The 24,346-nt window shown below is 44.2% G+C and overlaps 1 long non-coding RNA gene across 1 annotated transcript in view; it reads left to right on the top strand.

Moving 5' to 3' along the window:
- The window catches only part of LOC143003716 (uncharacterized), a 36,600-nt gene extending 13,695 nt beyond the window's left edge, over positions 1-22,905 (top strand). The window contains exons 2-3 of the long non-coding RNA XR_012963899.1: positions 11,753-11,813; positions 21,901-22,905. This is a non-coding gene — a long non-coding RNA (uncharacterized LOC143003716). The remainder of the gene's footprint in view (positions 1-11,752; positions 11,814-21,900) is intronic.
- The last annotated feature ends 1,441 nt before the right edge of the window (positions 22,906-24,346 follow it).

Here is a 24,346-nt window from a genome sequence, read left to right as displayed (position 1 = left end):
AAAGCACAGAGCAGTAAATGAGTGTTAAAGGCAGGCTAACGTTACAGAGGTGTTACTGAGATCACTGTTCAAAGGCCTTTGCACCGACATGGACATGACAGCACTCTCAGATTCACAGTGACAGGGAGAGCGCGCGCCCACACACACACACACACACTGTATACATATCCTCTATATATGTAGGCCAACACACATTTGTGGTCCTTCTTCAGGCTGCACTTGTTCACTGCTCCCTGCGCCAGTCGGCGCATTAAGCAGCAGGTAAAATCATCCACTAAATGTCATTTCGCAAATGTTTTGGCGTCTCCAGACCGTTAATGTTGAGTCAACACACAGCGCACAAGACGACACACACACCTACATCAGCAAACATGTGGCGTCTCTCAGCTGCAAGTTATTTATTTGACCCGTGAACCCGCATTGCTTCTTCACATTGTGACGATTGGCTACATGGATTGTGAGCTGCAGCACATTTGTGAATCACATAGATCAGAAACACTGAATATCAGAGAACCTCCATGATTTATGCTATCTTTAGGACAATAATAAACGTTCCTGTCATATCACAGTGAACGCTGTCATGTCATCGGGCCGTGACAGGCACACGCGTGTCATCTGACAGCTCATGTACACGCCTGACTATTATGGTTTGTGTTTTAGAGGCTGCGTCCCAGATGTCTGATGACCAAAACGATCAGTATGTAGGATAATAAAACAAAGATATTAGGGGTTTAAAGATTCATATCAAAGGTGACTGCATTGATCTGAAACATTAAGAAAAAGCCAAATTAAGATTAAGATTAAATATATTCCTCATAGATTGGGATCCAAGCTTGGAATATATATCATTCTTTGTGTTGTAATGAAGTAATTAGGTTCCCCCAAATGTAAATATGTGTTTGTGTTTGTTCACATTAAAAAGAGAACACTAACTTTGGCAGAAGATTGTGTCTAATAAAGTGTATGAATCCTTCTCATACACACCAGGTGTATACAGACGTGTGTGTATGTTCAGAGACTGGTCCAGGTTCAGGTTATGTCTTGGTGTGTGTGTGTGTGTGAGGATATAGGATGGGGTGTGAGGTGTCACCTGCATCCCTACAGGACACACATCTGATCCTGTAGCTGATTGGCTGTAACGTTCTCTCGCTATGTTCCTGAAAGAGAAAATGTGCAGATTTGGGTCAAAGTGTCTTCATATTTATGAGATTCAGCAGCTTTTATTATTTTTATTATAGTATGTTAAAGTCTTTCCCAGTTATTCATGTTACAGTAGCGTAGATTTCCACTGATTGCATCAGACACTATCAGACTCTCTCTCTCTCTCTCTCTCTCTCCCACTCTCCCTCTCTTCGTCTTGCTCTATCGTTCTATCTCTCTCATCCTCTCTCTCTCTCTTGCTCACTCTGACAGAAGCTGTTGTTAAACGGTAGAGTGGCCTCTTTCAGTGTGTGTGTGTGTCCCCTGGGGCCAACAGGCATTTCACTGGGAGAGATAATCAGAAAGGACAGTGACAGACAGACAGACAGACAGACAGACAGACCCTTTTTGGCTGTCTGCATTTCGTCTCTTACTCAGACACACACTGCACAGCATTTTCCAAAGGTGCTTTTGAACAGTATAAAGCTTTTGTAAAACAATTATGCCACTATTTGTGAAGTATCTCATCATTGTATTCATTCATTTAACTCCTAGTTCCTCCAGTAACACATACATGAGTCACTGCTTACTGTACAGACATGAAGAAACGTTAAACATTACAGCATAATGCTCCCCTTACTCAGAGTTTATATTGAGGCCTGATTATTGCTCTCAGAGTGTAACTGAAGTTTGAATGAACACACTTTAACAGATCCACGTACAGTATAACTGACATACTACATATAATGACAGACTGAAAAACACCAATTAAACTTGATAGAACACAACTACATCATAGTAAAGCATCTTTATGCAAAATAAATAAAACCAGAAGGGAAACTTGACTTGGCCAGTTTGAGTGTGTTGAGTTTTTGAAACTAAGGTGAGTGCACCTGTACATTTGTGTGTGTGTGTATGTGTGTTTGTGTGTGTGTGAGAGAGAGAGAGAGGGGGGGGAGCATGGAAAATATAGGGCAAAGGGGGAGAAAGAGGGAGGGAGAGAGGTGGGCGGGAGAGAGAGCGAGACAGAGGGAGAGAGAGGAGGGGGGAGAGAGAAAGAGAGTGAGAGGGAGAAAGAGAGAGAGAGAGAGAGAGAGAGAGAGAGAGGTCAGTGCAGCAGCATTTGATTGTAAATAAGAGAGGAGTCAGTTCACACGCCGATCGAGTGACGGCAGGGAACAAGCGAGCCATTTGAATCAGGTGGCTATCTCCCTATCTGAGAGATCAGAGCCCTGTCACCCCCCCTCCCCCACCCACCCCACACACACACACACACACACACACCTCCCTCTGCTCTCCTTATTGTGTGTGTGTTGCACAGGAGAGACACGCGCGCGCGCACACACGCACGCACGCACGCACGCACGCACGCACGCACGCACGCACGCACACACACACAAGTGAAGTGACATGTCCCTCCCTGCTGGCTATAAGGCCAGGCAGAGTGAGTGGATGAGATTTCACTGTCTCACGAGAACAGAGGAGAGGAGGGATCGGACAGAGGGGAGGAGGGAAAGAGAGAGGCGGAGAGGGGAGGAAGGAAGGAAAGATGAGGGGAAGGAAGGTAAGAGGGGAGGAGGGAAGGAAAGAGGCGGAGAGGGGAGGAAGGAAGGAAAGATGAGGGGAAGGAAGGTAAGAGGGGAGGAGGGAAGGAAAGAGTCGGAGAGGGGAGGAAGGAAGGAAAGAAGGAAAGAGGAGAGGAGGGAAGGAAAGAGGGGAAGAAGGAAGAAAAGAGAGAAGGAGGGATTAATTTTGGTCACATTTCTGATGAAAAGGATGAATGGGTTTTCAAAACTAAAAAATATAGAAAATATTTCAATTTTATTTATATATTTATATATAATATTTGTGTCCATTTTCTCAAAAGTAATCAATCAAACTCAATGGAGAGAAAAACGATGACATAGATCCCATCAAACAGTTAAAGCAATGAAGCCATTAGATTATGACAACAGCTCAGTGTATTTACTACATGATCAGACCACAACACATTTAGTCGAGGCACGTTCGGCCTTTTTGGAGGTATGAGTAACTCTTGGATCAGTATGTTTGTTTGTTCTTAATTGTCTGTATTCTCCGTATTTACTGGTTTGTAGTGATTCTGCCTTGAACAAGCTCCGCCCCTCCTGCTGTGATTGATGTCACAGATACATTCTGATCCGTACCGCTACAGCATCAATCCTCTTGATTTGCTCTTAACATCACACAGCAGCAGATCGTGTTCTTCTATTAGCCTCCCTGGTGTAATAAAAGCTCAAGAAGAGTGGATCAAATAAAACATGAAAGGACGCACACGCACACACACACACACACACGCACACGCGCACACACACACGTATGTTTTTCATGTCGCGTCTTTGACAACGACCCCCAGGGGAGATGGCGATGTGCGACAGCTGCCGCCTGTTCATATTGATTAAATGACAGCAGGGATCATTTAGCGATTAACCGGCTGACGGGATTCAAACGTGCGACCCTGCCCAGAGGGGAAGGAACATCAGCTCCATCTCCGCCGTGACCCCACACCACTCAGGCGCTCGCTCGCTATTTACATCCGCTCAGTTACCACATCAAGATGATTCAGCATGACTCCTTCAATCACGGACTCATTTCAAATTGATTATTGATTGATTGATAGATATGGAAACAACAGAATGGTTGAGGTGTGGTGCTGTGTAGGTGAAGTTTGATCAGGTAGATGTGGTGGAAGAAGGACGAGATGGACAACAGGAGAGTACAAAAAGAAAGACAGGACAGGAGAGGAGAGGACAAAATGTGGTACAACAGGGCACGACTGGACATAACGGGACAGGACAGGACATAGATGAACAAAGCATGGTCAGGAAGAGACAAGAAGAAAGAGAGGAAGAGGTGGAGGATGAGGGAGGATAGGAGAAGTTGTTGTCTCCTTTTAGTCTCTCAGTATTCCGTCCCTCTGAGTGGACAGCACTGGTGGGACAGTGGGCAGCAGTGGACGCTGCCAGCGCTCGGGGTTTGGCTCGTCGTCCATACGTCCAAGTGTGTGTGTGGCCTTGGGAACGAGCCAGGTGAAAGTGTGGTGCACAGATTAAGGCGGCGATGGATCAATCGCTTTAATCCAGGCTGGGCTGAGGGACGGACAGCCTGGGGGACGCTAACATATTGATTTTTGAGTTTCCTTGCGTCCGAGCTGTGCGTCTTCTCCAGACACTGTTTGTGTCTGTCTTCCTCTCTCTCGCTGTCTCCTTCTCGCTCTCGCTTGCACACACAAACACACACAGAGTGCAGTTGACAGGACCCTCGCTGTGTGTGAGTGAGTGTGTGTGAGTAGGACTCGCCCTGTGGTCACGGCGTCTAATGGGCCCGCAGGATATTTAGCAGCGTGGAAGGAGCCTATACGCTGCGTCACAGCAGCTATAGAGCGACACATAGAGCGCTTTACCGGGGCACTAAATCCTCCCCAAAGCTTTGTGATGAAGGTTGAAACACGTGGCAACAACAGGAAATAACCAATGGAGTTTTCAAATGAATGTAAGATAAAGCTTAACCTCCTCCACGTCTGTAACCACCTGAAAACGCTAAATGATGCTGCAGGAACGTCGCCTTTGTAAAAATGTCTGATGTGTCCCAGTTGACCTTCATCATCATAAACACTCACACATACTAAACTGGGCCTTCATTTGTCACAAGGGAGTGTCTGAAAATTACACTTACGGTCATGTTTACGTTCCTGAAAGGTAACCGACACAACCAACAGTGAGGAAAGTCAGCGTAATTTTCGGACGGTCCCTTGTGAACATCAGCGAGTTCCAGACTAAATTCTGTAGAAACAACCAGAAAAAACCAAACATGTCGGTCAGGCTGAATTTAGCACAGATGTGTCATGTGTCCGACAAAGGATATGATTTCATTAAGAGAGGAGATACTATTTTAATACTTTTTACATTTGCATGTCAAATGTACTAAAAATAAAGATGATTTAAGCCTCCAGATACACCCAATAACCATGGAGCTCTGTGTTAATTGTCCCATTTAAGAGGTTGAAGTGAAAAGAAGATTACAACCCAATTGCAGTTGAATGACATAAAATATATAATAAAACACAAAATATATAAATGACAAAAATATCAAAGCAGTCATTGTGTGAGGGAGTGATGGTGTGTGTATTTGTGTGTGTATTGGGAGCAGTGGTGTAATAAGGCTAAATACCAGAGTGTGAATAATCTGCCAGTAAACTGTCCACTCATGAAAAACAGAGATGCAACAGCAGCAACTCGCTTTCTGCCTCACTGCTCTCTCTCTCCCTCTCTCTATCTCCCCCTCTCTCTGTCTCTCTCTCTCTCTTTCTGCCATCCCTGCCATCCTCTCTCTCTCTCTCTCTCTCTCTCTCTCTCTCTCTCTCTCTCTCTCTCTCCTTTCTTTACTTTCTCGCTCCTGCTCTCCTGCTCTCCTCCTCCTCCTCCTCGTCCTCCTCCTCCTCTCCTCGTCTCGTCTCAGTAAGTAGGATAAGGCTTGGAGAGCTCTGTCGTCGTGGTAACTGCCAGAAGTATTCAGTTTGAAGTTTGAGGAGGTCAGTTTGCGGGTCAGAGCAACTCCCCACCCCCCCTCCCCCCAACACACACACACACACACACACACACACACACACTCAAACAGAGGGTGTGTGGGGGTGCTGAGGGGACCCCCATATGGGCCTGGGCCCTTATACATGAGGGGATGGGGGGGTTGAGGGCCACAGCAAAGCTCTGCATCTAAAACAGTTTGTGCTAATGAGACTTTGTCAAGCTTCCAATGATTCACGTTTTGGAGTTTCAAACCTCAACACCTTCGATGCAGGAAGTTGTAAGTTGTGTCAGAGTGATCGTGTTTCAGGATGAAGTTAGATGAAGAAATAGTTTATATTTGTCTGTACTGCCACTGAAGACTAAAATGCTGTTAAACTGTAAACACGTCTTGGATTATAAGTAGACATGATGTTGCGTCATCACAGAATTAATCAAGTCTGCTCATTTAGTCGGCGTACACACACTTTGTGTTTATTAGCGATGTGATTTATCACTCAAGTTGCGGTATAAGCAAAGTTGTGAACTGGAAACAGGTTTATCAAAGCAAGAAACTTCTTTATTCTTTATTCTAACAAAATTGAAGTTCTAAAAACTAAATGTTTGAATACTACTAAGCATTAAAACTACAATAAACCAATAAATGTTTCAGGTGAAAACAGAAACTTTCTAACATTCTTGGGCCCTGTGATGTATACTGTGTCTGCACTCCGGTCCACTTTGATGTGCATTTCTGTAGACAGAGTGAAGGATCAGCAGACGGTTTGGACCTCTGCTGTACTGGACCAGCATGTGTTTGAGGTCAAATCCCCCAATTCAGAGTTCTGTGAAGGTCCAATGGTCACTGTACCTTTGTGTTGTTGTCATGACTGTGAGTCCATCAGCCCTGAGCAGAGGTCCTCCACTGCCACCACACTGCCACTGCAGGTGCAGCCTCCTCCTCCTCCTCCTCCTCCTTCCCCCAGCAAAAAGCTGTAAAACACAAACTGAGCAGGCAAGTTGTAAAAGCAAAATGCAGCTACCAGAATGTTCTTCTGAGCTAGAGAGAGAAACAGCTCAGCACCACTTTAATACCTAGAATATACTGTATATATTTATATTATGTCAAAGGTCTATAAATTGGAATCATTTAACTTTTCATTGATTTTAGCTGAGTAAGAATGCTCAAATGCTCGAATGTCATTTTCACAATCTGGCAACCCAGAACTTATAGGTATGAGTGACTTATTACAGATACTGTGTTAATAAATGGAATAAGGTTCTTAGTCACAGATTACAAGTTCTGTGAGGTGAGAAGATCAATGCCTTGTGTATGAAGAGCAGATCCATGAATCAGAGCTGTTTGCTTTCTGCACTGCAGGAGAAGGAAACGACACAGAGACTATTTAGTACAAAATCAAACTTCCTCTGAGTTTGTCTTCTCTCTCTCTCTCTCTCTCTCTCTCGCTCACTCGCTCTCTTTCCTGGGTGGTTTCTGATGTAAATGTTTTCAGTCAGTTGGCGGCTGAGTCTCAGCAGGTGGTCCCCCAAATCCACCGTAACCCCCGGCAACCTCTGTCCAGCCAATCCAAATGCTGCCCTGCCTGCCACTCCGCTTAGTTAGCCCTGACAGGACCGTGTGTGTGTGCTCATGACAGAGAGGTGTGTGTGTGTGTGTGTGTGTGTGTGTGTGTGTGTGTGTGTGAGCGTGAGCGTGAGCGAGAGCGAGAGCGAGAGAGAGGCACTAATCAAAAAGTGGACTGTGTTCTTGTAGTTGCCATTGAAACTTTATCAAAACGTTTTCAACAGTTAGGGGTTAAATAGAGTTACATAGCCTGAACGTACATAAGATCATATTCATACAAAAACGAGAAAGAAGTTCGACATTTTGATAGCTATAGGCAAAGTCACGTTTGTCGGAATAGGGGTGGGGAAAAAGTAACATGTTACTTCCTGAAACTGCTGAATGAAATGAGTTTATGTTTCATCTGAACTGAGGCTGAAAGAAGCTGGATTCATTTTGTAAATGCTTGATGCAGCATTTGTACAAATAGTGTGAAAGTTACGTGTGGCGACGTCTCTGTTTGGAGCTGAAAGTGTGAGCAAAGAACAGTGACCATCCTCACTTATCATCCTGGAGACTACAAACACACACAGAGCACACACAGCCCCTCCCCCGTCTGAAAGTGAAAGTTGGTGCCGTTTTATATGATTAATCGCCTTGAGATTATCAAAAAAAAAGACACACACACACCACCCCTCCTCTCCTCTCCTCTCCGCTCTGTGACGAAAGGGCTTTTCCCTTCAGCTTCTCGGGGTTGTTGAGAGGCATTCTGGGATATGTAGGCAGACAGACAGGTGCCACTATTTGAGGAAAAGTGAAGCGAAAACTAAACATCACCGCATTGAGTCGATGTTTCCGAATCCGTTTCCACATAGAGGGAGAGTGTGTGTGTGTGCGTGTGTGTGTGTGTGTGTTTGTGTGTCAGAGTGTGTGTGAGGCAGAGAGAGAGAGAAAGAGAGGTTTAAATGTCTGAGCTATCGTCAGTGATTAGCTTTGATTGGCTTTGAGTGGCTGTGAGTGTTGGTTCCATCCCAACCGCTTTCCTGGGTCCTTAGAGCAGAGTGTGTGTGTGTGTGTGTGTGTGGCTGTGTGTGGCTGTGTGTGTGTGTGTCTGCCCTGTAATGTTAAAAACCCAACAACAGCGTCAGGTGGGCCGAATGGTTAATGGCGGTTGTTGAAATGAGAGAGGCTGCGTCTGCTCTGCTGAAGTGCCCTTTAGCAAGACATTGACCATATGTACAGAAAGCCAAGGACAAACTATGTAGGTTTAGGGAACAATGAGACAGTTTGTGTGTTTTTTACTCTTGAAGTAAATGGAACCAAGATGTGCCGCTCACTTCCTGTGACGGTGAGAGGAAGAGGAAGTGTTGAGTCAAAGCTCCGCCCACTCCACACGCCATACATACCAAAGCAGGCGGCGAAGGAGTGAGAAAGGCTGCCAGTTAATGTTTGACCCGACTATGTAAAGACACACACTCAGATACCCAGCGGAGAGGCAAACACACACACACTCACACACACTCACACACACACACATACATATGGAAATACTGCAGCTGTGGGAGGCTCAGTGTGTATCTACAACAGGCAGTACAGAGAAATGTGTGTGTATATGTAAGTTTTATATATGAATACATCTTTTAACAGTTTGTTTGCGGTTTTGATATACACATTTTATTAAACTGAGATGATATCTAGTGAGCCACATGACGCTGCAACCTGGTCGTGTGTGTGTGTGTGTGTGTGTGTGTGTGTGTGTGTGTGTGTGTGTGTGTGCATTCAAACATGCGTACGTGGAAGTCTGCATGTGTGTTTTAAAAAAAAAGAGAAGAGCTTTTTTTTTTTTTTGCCCAAGCTGGCATAACTGGTGGTGGTGTGTGTGTGTGTATGTGCTGTTTTGTATAGAAAGTGCTGTGTGCAGTAGAACGGAGGATTTGGTGCCATCAGCACAGTGATGTCAGCATACAGAGACAAACAAAGCCCGAATCCAAACCCTCTCCCAACTACCCACAATCCCCCTGTACACTGTGTGTGTGTGTGTGTTTGTGTGTTTGTGTGTCCCTGTGTGTGGAGGGGGGGCCTGCCTGGGGGCCAGCACAGACCCACAGGGACACTCACACACACACACACACAGTACACACTTTGATGGAGTGCGCAGAATCACATTTCTTTTACTTACATACTCCTTTACACACATCTATGTACATATACATACAGTATATTGGTACACGTGTTCAACTACATACACACACACACACACAGGTCAGAAAGGTGCAGCCAGAGCAGTCGGTGCATTAACATGCACTTTAAAACTTCGATTATACTGCAAGTATAGATAAATCCATTTCTTTACTGTGTAGATTTGACTGTGATTGATATCATGACAGTAAATCCAGAGTTACACAAAGTTCACCTGTTTGCATTTAAACCTTGACGTTGTCTTTGTTACGAGTTAAGATCGCATCACCCTGTTAACGTCACGGTCGGACAATTCTCAGTGAAACGAAATCAACAACGAAAACATAAACACATAAGAAAAAAAAGAATTAATGTTACTTTGTACAGTTTGTGTACAAACTACAAGTACAATTTGGTTGATGCTGCACTGTGACCTGTGTGTGTGTTTGTGTGTGTGTGTGTGTGTGTGTGTGTGTGTGTGTGTCAGCAGCAGCCAACGAAACACACACCTGTGTTTGCTTTGTCCCCGGCCTTCGTCAGCGCTGCAGCCTCAGCCGCACGCTTTGCAAATGAGGGACTGACATTACTGTTACTGCGCCCATGGTGGAGTTAATCTGAGTGTACTGTGACTGTACGGGGGGGAGGGGGCGGAGCTAAGGTAGACGTCAAGACACAACTGTACGGGGACGAGGCGACTGCTTGCCGTGTTTTAGGCGTCTTGGTTAAGCAGTGAGTGGAGTTAGACGGACAGAAGACCCAGACCTGATAGATAGACAAACACCCAAGCTGATTTGATAGATAGATTAGATGATCCATGATCCAGAGAAGAAGCCATTAGATTGAGGTAGCGGTCGCGACCTGATGGCGGCGCTCTAATGACCACTTCTGGTTTTGGGTAGTAATCTTTGAACCGGGAGTCACACCGCCAAATGTTTGGTGTCCTATCCTATATGGATCCAGATTGGGTGTATCTTGATCCATAGAGGCCACGCCCCCATAACCAACTCACCAGATTTCATTGTTGATGTAGATTTGAAGCAGAATGACAGTAAAACTGTGAGAGTCACCAGGTGTGTGTGTGTGTGTGTCTGTGTGTATGTGTTTCTGTCACGAATGGAGCGGCGTGTCTGTGATGTCGCGAGGTCGGCTGTCTTCACGTCAGCTGCGTGGTGTGAACATCTCACAGAGCTGTTTGTCTTTGTGTTTGCTCCTCGTCACACTGAATGAGTTTCATTAAGGAGAATTAGCCACTGTGGACGTTTTTGTCTCCTCTTTAAATGCTCTTCTGTCCAAAACACTACCAGCTAGTCTGGGTCTAGTAGTGTGTGTGTGTGTGTGTGTGTGTTTTGTTTGTGTTGGTCTTTTTTTTGGGTAGTGGGGCTGGGGGTAACTGGGCGTACTGGGCCCAAACAGGTCCTCATTGTGCCTGAGGAGGAAGAGCGAGGGCGTGCTGATCCCTATTCAGAGAAGTTTGGGGTGAGGGGGGCCTTTATTTATGTATATGTGTGTGTGTGTGTATGTGTGTGTGTGTGTGTACTGTAGTATGGACTTAGAAAAGAACTGCACTGATATTTGGATATGATTATTATTATTATTATGCAGGCTTTTTTGGTCTCTTCTTCCCTCCTCTCCAGTTGTGTGTGCGCGTGTGTGTTTCGGGGTGGGAGCAAGACAGAGGGGAGTGTGTGGGGGTGGGGGGCAACAATAGCTTCCTTTGACCCGTATAATGAGGGAGTTCTTCATATTCACATGGCTGTGAGTAGATCGGGTCAAAGCTTCACGTCGATTAGAATCCAAGATCACATTTAATGTTTATGAATCAAACTATTTTTCCAGTAAATTGATGCACAGCAAAGTACAAACTTTCCAGAATTGTATTATGTTCGGGAACCACGCGCTCGGAAAATCATAACAGGAGAGGATTTGTTGGTGTGTGTGTTTCTATATGTGTGTGTTGGGAATTTGACCTTTTGGCCTCTACACTTAAAGTCCTCGTGTAAATGCAGTTAAGAGCTGCAAAGTTTGAGCGTTAATCTATTTAGTGCTGCATTGATCCAACAGCTGCCAGTAAGATGAGGCTCACAACCGATTTCCTCCTTTGCTCTAGTTTAGGAGACATGTTAGTACATTTGACACCTAAGATTTCTATTATTAAGTGGAATCGTGAACACAGGACTTGTGTTTTGTGGTCCTGACATGATTTACTTACTCACTCACTTCTGAGTTTTGCACGGTGACGTCTTCTTTTGTGAGCTGTAGTCTATAGGTGGCGCTGTTATATCCTCTTTAACATGAAAATGTCAGGACTCCTTTCCGTTAATTTTTTGTTTCATTTTGTCTTGTTTTCCAGTGATGTAACAGGAGAGTGACGATCAAGAGAGCAGGAGAAAGGACGCGCAGGATGGAGAATGGTAGGAAACACACGCACACACACACACACACATGTAAAGAGAAAGAGAGCGAGAGATGCCCTGGAGGGTGCCAGTCATGCCCAGCTTCCGCTGAGCTCCAAATTGAGCGTGGCACAGAGTGTATGAAGTCAGCCGACTGGAAGAGAGCCAAGCATTGTTCACTGCAGCTGGAAGAAGAGAGAGAGAGAGAGCGAGAGAGAGAGAGAGAGAGAGAGAGAGAGAGAGAGAGACAAAGGGAGAGAGAGAGAGAGAGAGGGAGAGAGAGAGACGAAGGGAGAGAGAGAGAGAGAGAGGGAGAGAGAGAGACGAAGGGAGAGAGAGAGAGAGAGAGAGAGAGAGAGAGAGAGAGAGAGAGAGAGAGAGAGAGAGATTTTAATAACTTCATACTATATAAACTATAATAATCATAAGACTTCTCGCTCAGTTTGAACAGGACTTTTCTTTTTTGACTAAATTGTACAGACTGAATGTCTCAATTGGTATAAGTCTATATTTTCCTTTCATTAAAATCTTTTATATTGCTTTTGAATAAGCAATTGTCAAAATATTGAAAAGCAAACAAACAAAAGGTTAAATCCTTAATAGAATTGATGGATCCAGATCCTGTCAGAGCGCCAAACTCTTCCTCTATGGGTTATGTGATTAAAATAAACAATCATCAATATAACTGTTGTGCTGTGGAGTCAGTGTGCGTTCAGCTTTGTGTACATTTGTGAGAGGAAACGTTTCTGTCGCACAATTTCAAGGTTGAAGAAGCTTTGTTGTCTGTAACAATGTGACGAAAACATCAGCAGCAAACACACAACACAAAGGTGGAAACCTTGATCACTGATCTAAGATTACAGTGTGTGTGTCTGTGAGTCACAGCACACCAACCAGTAGAAGTAGTCTGTGTGTGTGTGTGTGGATGTTTGTGTGTGTGTGTGTCTGTGTGTGGGTGTGTGTGTGTGTGTGTGTGTGTGTGTGTGTGTGTGTGTGTGTGTGTGTGTGTGGGTGTGTGGGTATGTGGGTGTGTGTGTGGGTGTAATGGAATCACTCAAAAAGCTGAAGTTAGTCCTGTGTAGTAAAACTGAATTTGTGACGTCATGTGGTTTCATTTCTGGATCCTTTAAATGTTCATGCAGACGTGCAGGAGGTGACGTCTGAACGATGTCATTCCTCTATTAATTATCGCCTCCTCCGCTCAGAGAAACACGCACAGATCATATTGATTATTGATTCCCACAGAGCTTCTACAGGTGATGGAAAGCAGCTGGACGTGTAACGTGGCAGCATGAGAGGAAACAACATGATTAATGGAGGCAAAGACAATGAACAGCTGAACAGTTTGCTGACCTTTGAAAGAAATTTGCCTACGTTTTGTGTAAAACTGGCAGAGAGAGAGAGAGAGAGAGAGAGAGAGAGAGAGAGAAACAGAGAGGAGGAGAGAGAGAGGTAGAGAGGAGGTGGAGGCCTTAAGGAATGTGTCGACTTGCTGTCAACTCTGTGCTGCTTTGTCATGAAGCTGCAATGCTCTGGAAACACGTAAAGTTTCCTTTTTCACACCTTCCACTCCTCCCACCCTCCTTCCTTCACCTCCCTCTTCCCTGTGGCTGTCACACACACACACACACACACACACACACACACACAGCGAGATATAGCTACTGCAGCTGTGACCAGAACAATAGCATTCCTCAGGTTTTAAACGCCTGGCACTTAGATTCCTAACAGTCAGATTCCTGCGTGGAGCAGTCGGGGGTTGCTACTGGGAGGCTCCTCGCCGAGAAACGCACGGCCGTAAACACACTTGCCTTTTTTTTAGGAGATGGACGCTTCGATCTGTCTTTCCATCTCGCCCTCTCTGCCCTCATGCCGATGTGTCACTTTCAACGCCAAGCGCCGTTTAGGTGCAGAGGCGTCGTGATGCTTCGCAGCGTGTTGATGGAGGCGCCTGTTAAGTCAACACGTGTTTACTCTAATGACTTTTTGGTGCAGAAAACTATGCAAATGTGTTTAAATCCACACGTTTAGATGTCAGCGCATTAAATCAGGTGTGAGAAAGGAAACCAATGTTCTTCTGTGCGATCAGGGTCAGTTAGTCATGACAGCTTGAGAGAGATCAGTTTAAGATGATGTTTGGACACATGTAATAGAATAAAAAGGTTCAAATTATTATAATAATGGTGTGACCACTCTCTTAACCTTTTAAAATAAAAGCAGAGTAATTCACCTTTTGTTTAGTTTCATGCCAGTAGGTCGTGGCTCACTGTGGAAGCTTCAGGTCGCACAGCGCCGCAGAAATATCAGCTCCATCTGAAATGAGCCCAAAAAATAACGATTCTCTCATTAACCACGCCTGTTTCACAATTTAAATATAAATGAATCTAATTTAGAAAACCTCGGCCACCACGATGGAGACTCATTTAGAGCCAATCTAAAATTAATGAGGGCATCTGGAGAGAGAGAGAGAGAGAGAGAGAGAGAGAGAGAGAGAGAGAGAGAGAGAGACTCTGTGAGGCTTAACAGATAGCAGAGTTAACCAGCTACTGTACTTTACAAACTGGAAAATCCTCATTAATTTTAACGTTTGCTCACTTCTGAACTCTGAGTGATGCAAAGCGGCTTCATGTTGGTTCAGACACGTTAGCGACGTCTCCAGATGGACTCTTGGCCTCTGGCTCTTTATGTGGCCGTATGAAAGCGTCTATCACACACAGCATTAGCACGATATAGATGTTATTACAGACGTAAGGCAGCAGGCAGGCAGGCCGGCCTGAGCAGTTCAGGGGCCATTAGCAGACTCTGGAGTTGCATTACATTTATTTATTCGGGTTCATCCAGACTTGTTATATAGCTAATTTGGCAGAAAGAAATCTAATTTGGCAGAAAATCTGTTTAGGATAAATAGTTTCCTGAATCTGTGGACAGAGCAGCAAACTCTCTTGGAGATATTGGAGCGTTTGTACGTCCGCTCGGCTGTGGAGGATTTAAACGCTGCATTTCCCCTGACAGGCCGTTTGTAAAGGTCCTTTCCCCTCTGCGGCCCACGCCGGCCGGCTCCCACAGTGACTGTTTGGTTTTGCAGGTTTAATTCCCGATGGGTTTGGGTCCACAGTGATTAGGCTGAGCCCTAAAGGCCAGCGGGCTTGTCAGGTGTCTCCACACATTATCGTTGCTCTGCTCACACCCTGAGCCGACAGCGCGGCCGGGCCGAGGGGGAAAGGAAGCGCTGATCTGCCGGGTGGGCGGCGCAGAGGGGAGACGGTGCCGGGCTGCATTGTCCTTTACATTATATCTGCTTCTTTATGTCAGAGGAGAGGACAAATCTGCTGAAATCAGACGTGTGGACATTAGAACTTTTTTGTCACTGAGTGAGAAAAACATGATGAGTGACACGTTTTGACCTTCAAACCTTGAAGTCACAAGCAATCAGAATTTTGATAGGATCTGATTTCCTAAAGTGAATCTTTAGTTGAAAATAATGTGGTATTAACTTCATGCTTTGTGTTTTGTTTCTCTTTGATGTCAACACTTAACTTTACCTTTTGTAGAGTTCTTGAGTATTTGTCCTTAAGGCATAAATGTCATTAAGTCGTATAAACGCAATGAATAAACAGGATTCTGCTATTCTGAGTAAACAGGAGGTATTGCAGTAAGAGGTAATGCTAAGATGTTTAAATGCCTAAATAAATACAAGCACGTAATGTGTCGCTCACTCACTCAGGATTGAAAAAAAAGCCTGATTAACGTCTTTAACGTTTTAAAGTGCATGTAAACATTGTGACAAAGGCATAAATATCAATAATAAAACAATCATGAACTCTGGTGAATTCCATATCATTCTGATTAAATACAGAAATAAAAGCCACAAGGATGCAAAAAGAAGTTTGTTCACGTTTGTTCAGAGAGCAAATCCATGAAAATAAAGAGTCAAATCAGAATCTTGTGTCCTGAGATCAAACCCCTTTAACTTTAACTTTCTGATCTGATCCAGCGTGAAAAGCAAAACACTGACTGATGCTACTTCAACATTTCCTTTGGCCTTTGACCCCGAAACCGTTTGAGTGACAGAGTGTTTGAGAGCTGCAACGCCGCCGACTTTTCCCCGCTGGATCCAAATAAACTTTGCATTGTCTCCGCGCACAAACAACTTCCTGCATGCAGACGTGCAGCTTGTTAACGGGGGCGGGCGACAAGAAAAACTCTTCCTGCTCCTGACCTCCCCACCCCTCCCTCACCCGCCGCTCACACAGCATGGTGCAGCTCCAGTGTGTGTGTGTGTGTGTGTGTGTGTGTATGTATGTGTGTGTGTGTGTGTGTGTGTGTGTGTGTGTGTGTGTGTGTGTAGGTGATGTTAGGTTTTAGAGTGGGGGGAAAAAAGAAGTAAAGGAATAAAGTAGAGGAGGAGGTGGAGGGGGGCAGAGGAGATGAGGAGACCTGCTGAGAGGGCAGCCTATATACACTCCTCCTCCTTCCTGCTATACCTCTCCCTCCATCACTCGCCTCCCTCCTCCTCCTCTGTTTCCAGCCGTGGGGGTAAAGTACATTACATGCTTGCTAATCAAACTTCCATTAAAAGTATAGAGGGAGTAGAGCAGAAGTCTGGACTCTTCTCTCCTCTTTCTCCTCACTTCTGCTCCTTCGTCGTCACAAAACATCTCTCACTGTTAAAGCGGCTCCACCAGTCGTATGCTCGGTGATGTTAAGGCGAGAAAAGTGCGACGTTTCTCATGACATCTCAGCGCTCGATTCTTTCTGAGCTTCAGCTGGCTCCGTGCTTATTTAAGGGCGTTTCCTCAGCGCTCTGCGGTTGGACTGAGGGTCGTTGCCATGGTTTTCTTAGGCATGTGTGAACACAACAATCACACTCAGGTGTGGACCACAACAGCCATTCTGAGGCCGGTTTAAGGAGACACTCTCAGGTCCAAACAGACGTCATGTGGTGGTTTGTTTGGGCTATGAGGAGTTCTGAACCAACTACAGGACGACAAATCTATTGATATAATGGAAGAGGGTTGTGTGTGGTTAACGTTAAATATCACACATAAAACCTGCATTTATGTTTACACTTAATGTGGTTTGAAGGCCTGCTGTGCTGCCATCTACTGGTAACCAAGTGTTAACACAGGGCCAGCAGTCTGAATGGTTGTCTATGGCCTAAAAATAAAGTAAAAAAAATGTAATAACTTGTGATCTATGAGCCAGACTCACCTCCCCACAATTGCGCACAAAAATCCATGGATAATGTTTTGGATTATTCTGCTCTCAACCCCCCCCCCCCCCCAACCACAAACACACACACACACACACACACACCAACCGAGCCCATAGATCACCATAACTGTATATATTAATCACAAAATAGAAGCGTCAAAAAACAAGAAAGTAGTGGGGTTTGTTTGTCCAAGAGGGAAGGTAGTTTTTCTGTTAGATGAAGAGTTTAGTGTGCATTTTAAATTCAACTAATAATTTCTACAGTTAAATGACGACTATCTCTGTATCTCTCTCAGCGTGTCCATGTCTCAGCCAAACCCCATCAGCATCATAAACAATCTGAACTTCGGCCCCGGATCATGACAGCCAGAGTAAAGAATGATTACCTTCCATTCAGCTATAAGCTAAACTAACGAAGGATGAATGAGCTGCAGAAGCTCCATCAGACCTGTGTGGTCTGCTGAGCGTGCGGGGAACAAAGCCTGAGATCACAGTTACACATCGTCAGCGCTTACATATTGAAAGTGAAGCACATATACCATAGACCAGAGATACGGTGGGTAATTATCCAGGCATTGAGTCAAAGCCTTATTTCCATTTGTGAGAGGCTTTAGATGTCCTGTCTAATGTCACCTTGCACATGTTTGGGGTAAACATAGGCAGTTACACAAGAGTACATTGTAATATCATAAATGCTTTACTTATGCATCTGTATGTATGTATATGATTCTAGGAAGCATATGAAACACAATGAGCACCAGGCTGACTGAAGTGTAGATGAGCTGCAAACAAACTATCACTCTCCCTGTTTGCCTGCATTAATGGATGATGTCATTTTCTATACAGAGCTAATATTGCACGACTCAAAGCTTCAGAATGTAACTTTTTAAACCCACAAATAAAACACTAGACGTCACATCCAACAGAACCTCTCGGTGTTTTTCCATTACAGAATTTTTTGTAGACGTGGATTTTGTGATTGTAAAATTACAGAACAAAGTCTTTGTCTGGAAACATCTGAACCCCATCTGACCTGTATCTGCATTAATGTGGACGGCTGAAATCAGGTTCATCTTGTTTTAAATGAGAAAAGAGAGAAGGAGAATGATGAAGGATCTCCTTCCTCTCCCTCCTTTCTCCTCGGCTGGTAATTGGATTTAGTGAACACCTGTATGAGTGTCGAGTGTTCTGGGGATTATGGCAGAGAGACTTTGACACACCTCTAATTTCTCTCTCTCTCTCTCTCTCTCTCATGAATGAAGATATTGGAAAGTATCTGCAGTCATAGCCTCCTCCTAGACGTTGTAGCTCCACTTGAACAGATGAAGGCGGAGTGTTTTGCTCAATGACACTCCAATAGTAAATTTTAAGGGATGGAAAACTGATACCTGCGGGTGTAAACAAATTTAGAGAGAGAGCGAGAGAGAGAGAGAGATATTCCACACTGAAATCTGAGCAGGGAGTTTAGATGTTGACTGTGTGTGTGTGTTTGTGTGTGTGTGTGTGTGTGTCTGTGTGTGTGTGTGTGTGTGTGTGTGTGTGTGTGTGTGTGTGTGTGTGTGTGTGTGTGTGTGTGTGTGTGTGTGTGTGTGTGTGTGTGTCAGAGTGTATGTGCACCAATGAGTGATGAACAGACAGCGCTTCTCCTCAAGTCAAACAGCTCCAGTGGCTAAAAACTATCAGGCACCATAATGCACGCGCACACACACACACACACACACACACACACACACACACACACACACACACACACAAACACACGCACACACACACACACACACAGACACACTCGCAAACAGACAGGTGATACATCATGGGTGTGAGCAGCAGCTGGGGGTGGGGTGAGAGAGTGCAAAGAAGCGATGGATGGTGGAGGACGTCCTGTGTTGTCTTGGATTCATATTTAAATTCATATTCAGTCGACTCTTGTGCTCACTGTTTGGCCAATAAATCCACATTTGACTCCTGCGTCTTCAAATCAGGACGTGTTCACTCTGCATCACTGAGCGTTTTATCCCACGAGAAACAACACCGAAAGTGACGTCCCCGTATCTTCGCTCCTGTTGTCAGTCATGTGATTCACGTTTCACGTTTGGGATTGACAGATAGTTCGATATTAAAACACACCGGCTCGTCCGTGATGCCTCCACGAATCCAGGGAAGCACCGGAGAGTTTGATGGTAAACACCTGTGGGTTTTGTAAAAAACTGCTGTGCGGTTTTAAATTTTTTTGTACAAGTGTGTGAAACTAGACTGCTGCAGGTGTTTACAGATAAATGGAGGACAGTGTGGCTTTAAGTTTTGCGGGGGTGATATTGGAGGGGGGGCCTGATGGACAGCCAGAGGGAAAGAGAGAAAGAAGAGGGGGATGGAGGGAGGTGCAGCAGGAACTTCCCATGCTGGCCTCCCAGTGTGGCTACGTAATGAGGGCAAGGGACACGCACACACACACACACACACGCACACGCACACACACACACACACACGAGGCTGAGCATGGCCCCACGGCTGATTAGCGGCACACAAAGGCCCCAAACAGAAGTGGCAGAGGACACACAATGGAAGCAGGGCCTCAAGGCGTGGTTTACTCCTGCCCCGAGGGAGGGGGGGCGAGAGAGAGGGAGAGAGAGAGGGGGGGTGGGGGGTCTGGGCTGACAGGCATCCAGGGGCGGGTGGGGGGGTTTCAGGAAAGTGACAGAGGCAGAGAGGAGTTTTGTTTTCATCCTGATGAAGACGCGCCGGGTTTCTGCTGAGTTCTGACCTCACCTGTCGCACAACTGAACACACACATACACATGCGTGCACATAAAAACACACACACACACTTTAGCGCAGAAAACACAGAATTGTTCGATTTGTGAATGTTGCCAAATTTTCTGATTTTCATCTCAATTCCGTCTGAACTCGGTCCCTGCCATGTGTTTGTAAGTTGCACTCAGCAGGTCTGGACCCTCGTGGAGCTGCAGCTTTACATCAGCAGCTCACAAAAGGAAACCTTTCTTCTGGATTCCCATATAGTGCTGCGTTCTGCTTTACAGACCTATACACCCTTTAAAATCTATCTCCAACATGTTCTCTCAACTACTTCACATTACAATTACAGAAGGTTTGGGGTCAAAGGTCATTACAAAAACACCTTCTGAGGCAAAGATGAAGACATTTGGATGTAACTAAACTCATAGCTTCATGTAGAGGAGCTTTTAGAGGCTTTTTGCGGTGTTCAGCACAGGGATCCATAGGGGTTCAATCTAAGGCCTACAGACTCAGAGAGTGAACAGCAACTAGCTCCAGAACACACTCACACACACATCGTCAGTGACCCACAGTGTGTGAGGCGAAACCGACTTTGAAATGCTGAATATTTGGGCTAATCGTAAAAGTATCAGAGAATCGCGACGATGTAACGAGAGCAACATGTGACAAGAATCAGGGTGTCGTCAGTCAACAACAGTGTGTGTGGGACATCAGCCAAATTAAAGCCACATAACACACCTATGTTGGTTTATGTTGTGTGTCCAGCGCCTACACACTGCATACAGTCTGTAATGTAAAGATACGGGTTTGATTGATTTCTGACAGATTTTCTTTGAATTTACAAGGTTTTGTTTTCAATTTGCTGAGTAAAAGTAGTGGAGTGTCCCTTTAAAAATGCTGCTTTAATACTTAAGATCTGAGTGAAGCTGGAGAGACGAGATGGAGAATAATGCAAATGAGCTTTAAATCCTCCCAGCGGCTCTGTGTGTAGATTACAATCTATACATCATCGCTCTGCACACTGAGAATATATGAATATGAGAATGCACAGAGGCGACCTACACTTCATTAACAGAGAGGAGATAGGACACACACACATACACACACACTCATACTCTCTCTCCATCCTCTCATCTTGCTCTCCTTGTCTTCTCTCTCTCTCTCTCACACACACACACACCCACACACAGACAAATGAGCTTTCACAGCCTCTTCAGCTGTTTTACCAAATACTTAATGCTATTTAAAGAGACTGCATCTCTCTTTCACTCACAAACACACTCACACACTCACACGTACACCGATTGCACAGAGACACAAATGGTTCTCAGCAGTGGAGAGGCTCCTGAAATAACTCAGGCAGTAATTGTATTTGATAAATCATAAAGGGAGCCCCTAGCTGTAATAAAATGATAAAATATACAATTATGAACAAAATGTCAGGCCTTTAATTTGCTAAATACACTCCAGAGAGAGAGAGAGAGAGAGAGAGAGAGAGAGAGAGAGAGAGAGAGAGATGCTCCATACTTTGCATCCTCAGCTGAAACACACTCATAGATTCTGCTCATTTCACCTGATGTCTCTGTCATACACACAGTTTATCAAACACAAACAGTAAAGCCCTAACAACAACAAGAAGCAGAGATTAAAAGGTGTACATTGTGTGTGTGTGTGTGTGTGTGTGTGTGTGTGTGCACGCTGTAAGGTGCTGGTGTGTAAAATCTCATGGAAAATGTGATTTTCCATGAGAGGGGCTTCCACAGTGTCTCCCCCAGGCAGCATAGAACTGATTGAATTGTGAGTGTGTGTGTGTGTGTTCGTGTGTGTGTGTGTGTGTGTGTGTGTGTGTGGACATTGGTTTGACTTTGACAGCTTTTCTATGCTGTATGAAACCCTTATATCTGTACCTTAGTTTTTCCGACTTTCCTAAGATGAATTGACAAACGCAGAGAGAATGTTGTTGGTTTTCTGTCTATTCCTGAAAATTCCTGGAGATGTGAGGTTTTCGTGTGAAGGCAGGTTGATTACACAGGTGAAGAGATGAAGAAAAACGAGCTTCATCGCATTTACACACAACTCTCCCTCTCTCTGAACAACACACACACACACACACTAAACCTGTTTCTTTCCTCCCTAGACGATGCTGATGGAGTTACATGGAGCCAGCAGGACGACGACAGAAGGAGAGGGCGATGACATTGCAGACGCACACACACGCACACACACACACACACACACGCTCGCTGTCCAAGCGGTGAGCCATTCCGGGTGAAGCTAACCGCATTACAGTGCATGGAGCTGAACTGAGCGACCTGAAGTGAACTGAACACAGAGCAGCTGAATTGGAGTTCACAGTGGATTTATAGCTGATTGAGGTTTCCTGTCAGTCAGCGGAGACGACGAGCTGTGACCAAACGCATGTTTACATGGTTCCAACACGGTTGTATGTCTTCATTAAAGTACTTTGATGTATTTCATGTTTCTATTTGTTACATGGAGGAGATGCTCGCTCTCTTTCCCTCCTTCCTGTGTCCATGGAAACACCTTTCTATCACTGAGAATCAACCAAAGAATCAATCAAATGAGGTGAAACCTGTTCACCTGCAGGGCAGCAACACTGTATGTTTACATCAATAGTCAACAGCATTTGTACTAACTGCGATTAAAGGCAGAGAGGCAACGAAGCTGCTAAAATCAGGAGATGCTGAAAACTGCAGTGACTGGGCTTTGTTATCAGATAACAATGTAAAGGTTTTGGTGGCAAAATATTTGAAAATCAGCAAATACTCAAATAAAATGGTACTAAAACAGTCAAAGTCTTGTATAAAATGAATGGGGAAAAAGTGATAAGTCTTATATTCTTTTGTCACACCAGTTTGTCACATCCCTGCATCCTGTCTGTCTTTGTGGATGATGATGATGATGATGATGATGATGATGAACAGCACACACACACACACACACACACACAGTCACTAGAGGCTACACGTCTGTTACCTTCACTGGTAACAGATCCTGGCCACCAAAATGTAGCTGTTGCACAAAACAATCTGCACATCACCTTACAGTCTGTTTACTTACGTGTTAAGACTTCAATTTAACTCAGATGGCGACAATGAACGAGCGACGCCTTCATCAACTAGAAATGCTGAGGGAAATGCGCTGTGATTGCAATTGCTTAATATTTTTTGCCAAATGCTGAAGAAGTGCCTGATTAAAGTGTGAAGGTTGGAAAAATGTTTGAATGGTTTCTGTACCTGAATGTATGAAGAAGTATGAAGGCCTGAAGGACATTTGATTGTGTTTTAACAGGGAAGAGCTGCAAACAGGAGCATGTTTTGGGCCATTTGGAGTTGATTGGCTTTGGTGGGAACAGTTTTTCCCTCTTCCTGTACTGGTGGATGTGGGTAATGAGAGGGCAATTCATTCAATTCTCATTGTCTCATTCTGTTGTTTCTTGTCCTATTTTTTTTAATTTTCTCTTTCTGTAGTTCAGCTTCTTTCTCTTTTTTCTTATTTTCTAATTCTGTCGTTACTTTTCTTCCCCTCCTTTTTCTCATTTTCTCAATCCATTGTTCTTTTTCTTGACCTCTTTTTTCACATTCAGTCATTTTCTTCACATCTTTTTCCACATCACATTTTCTTGTTCTATCATTCTTTTTCTTTTCTTTTTTTCATTCTATCATTCTGTCATTTCTTCCCCTCCTTTTGAAAGTTTTTCTATTCTATTGTTCTTCACCTCCTTTTTGTCGATAGAACAACAGATAGAATGAGAACAAAAAACAAGAAAAAATCAAGTAAAGCAAAAGAATGATAGAATAAAAAACTGGAGAAAGGAGGTGAAGAAAAAGAATGAGAATACGAGAAAAAGAAAGAAAAGAACTACAACAACAATGAGAAAATGACAAAAAGGAAGTAAGATAAAAGAATGATAGAGCATACTAAATGAGGAAAAAACAGGTTAAAGAAAAGAACGACAGATCGAGAAAATTAGAAAAAAGAGGTGAAGAAAAAGAACAATAGAATAGAAAATGAGAAAAAAAAGGGCGAAAAAAAGAATGATAGAATAGAAAATAGAAATAGAAAAGAAAAGAAAAATAAAAGAGAACCAGCAGTAGAAAACTTCTTGAGTTATAAAGTAAGTATATAAAAAAGTTATTGAGAGTTGAGCACAGCTTTGTTCCAGCAGCTGAAGTTAGAGTGTGAGGCTCTCAATCAGCTTCAACTTGCTTCCACTCTAAGAAGACGCAATACACACACGGGGAAGGCTGAAATTTTCAAGTAGTTTAAACTTGTGATACCTGAAAAAACGTGAAATATTCAAAAACGCTCAATGGGCTGAAAGCCTGAAGTCTGAAGGTCTGGAAAATGCTTGAATGGTTTCTCTGCCTGAAAGTATGAAGAAGCTAGAAGGAGCTGAAGACAAGAAGAGCCTGAAGAGAAACTGAAGAGATTTAAATGAGTTTCAATGGCTGGAAGCAATCACATCAATTATGAATGAAATAACTGAACAATAAATGTCCAGCAGGGCTTCTGTGTTTATATTCAAGTTCACCTATATGCTTTACTACACACACACACAA

The sequence above is a fragment of the Genypterus blacodes genome, unplaced genomic scaffold, assembly GCF_046128005.1.
Source record: "Genypterus blacodes isolate CSIRO-AG114 ecotype Tasmania unplaced genomic scaffold, CSIRO-AGI_Gbla_v1 ptg000062l_1, whole genome shotgun sequence".
Classification (NCBI taxonomy): domain Eukaryota; kingdom Metazoa; phylum Chordata; class Actinopteri; order Ophidiiformes; family Ophidiidae; genus Genypterus; species Genypterus blacodes.
This window is presented reverse-complemented; position numbering and strand designations above follow the sequence as displayed.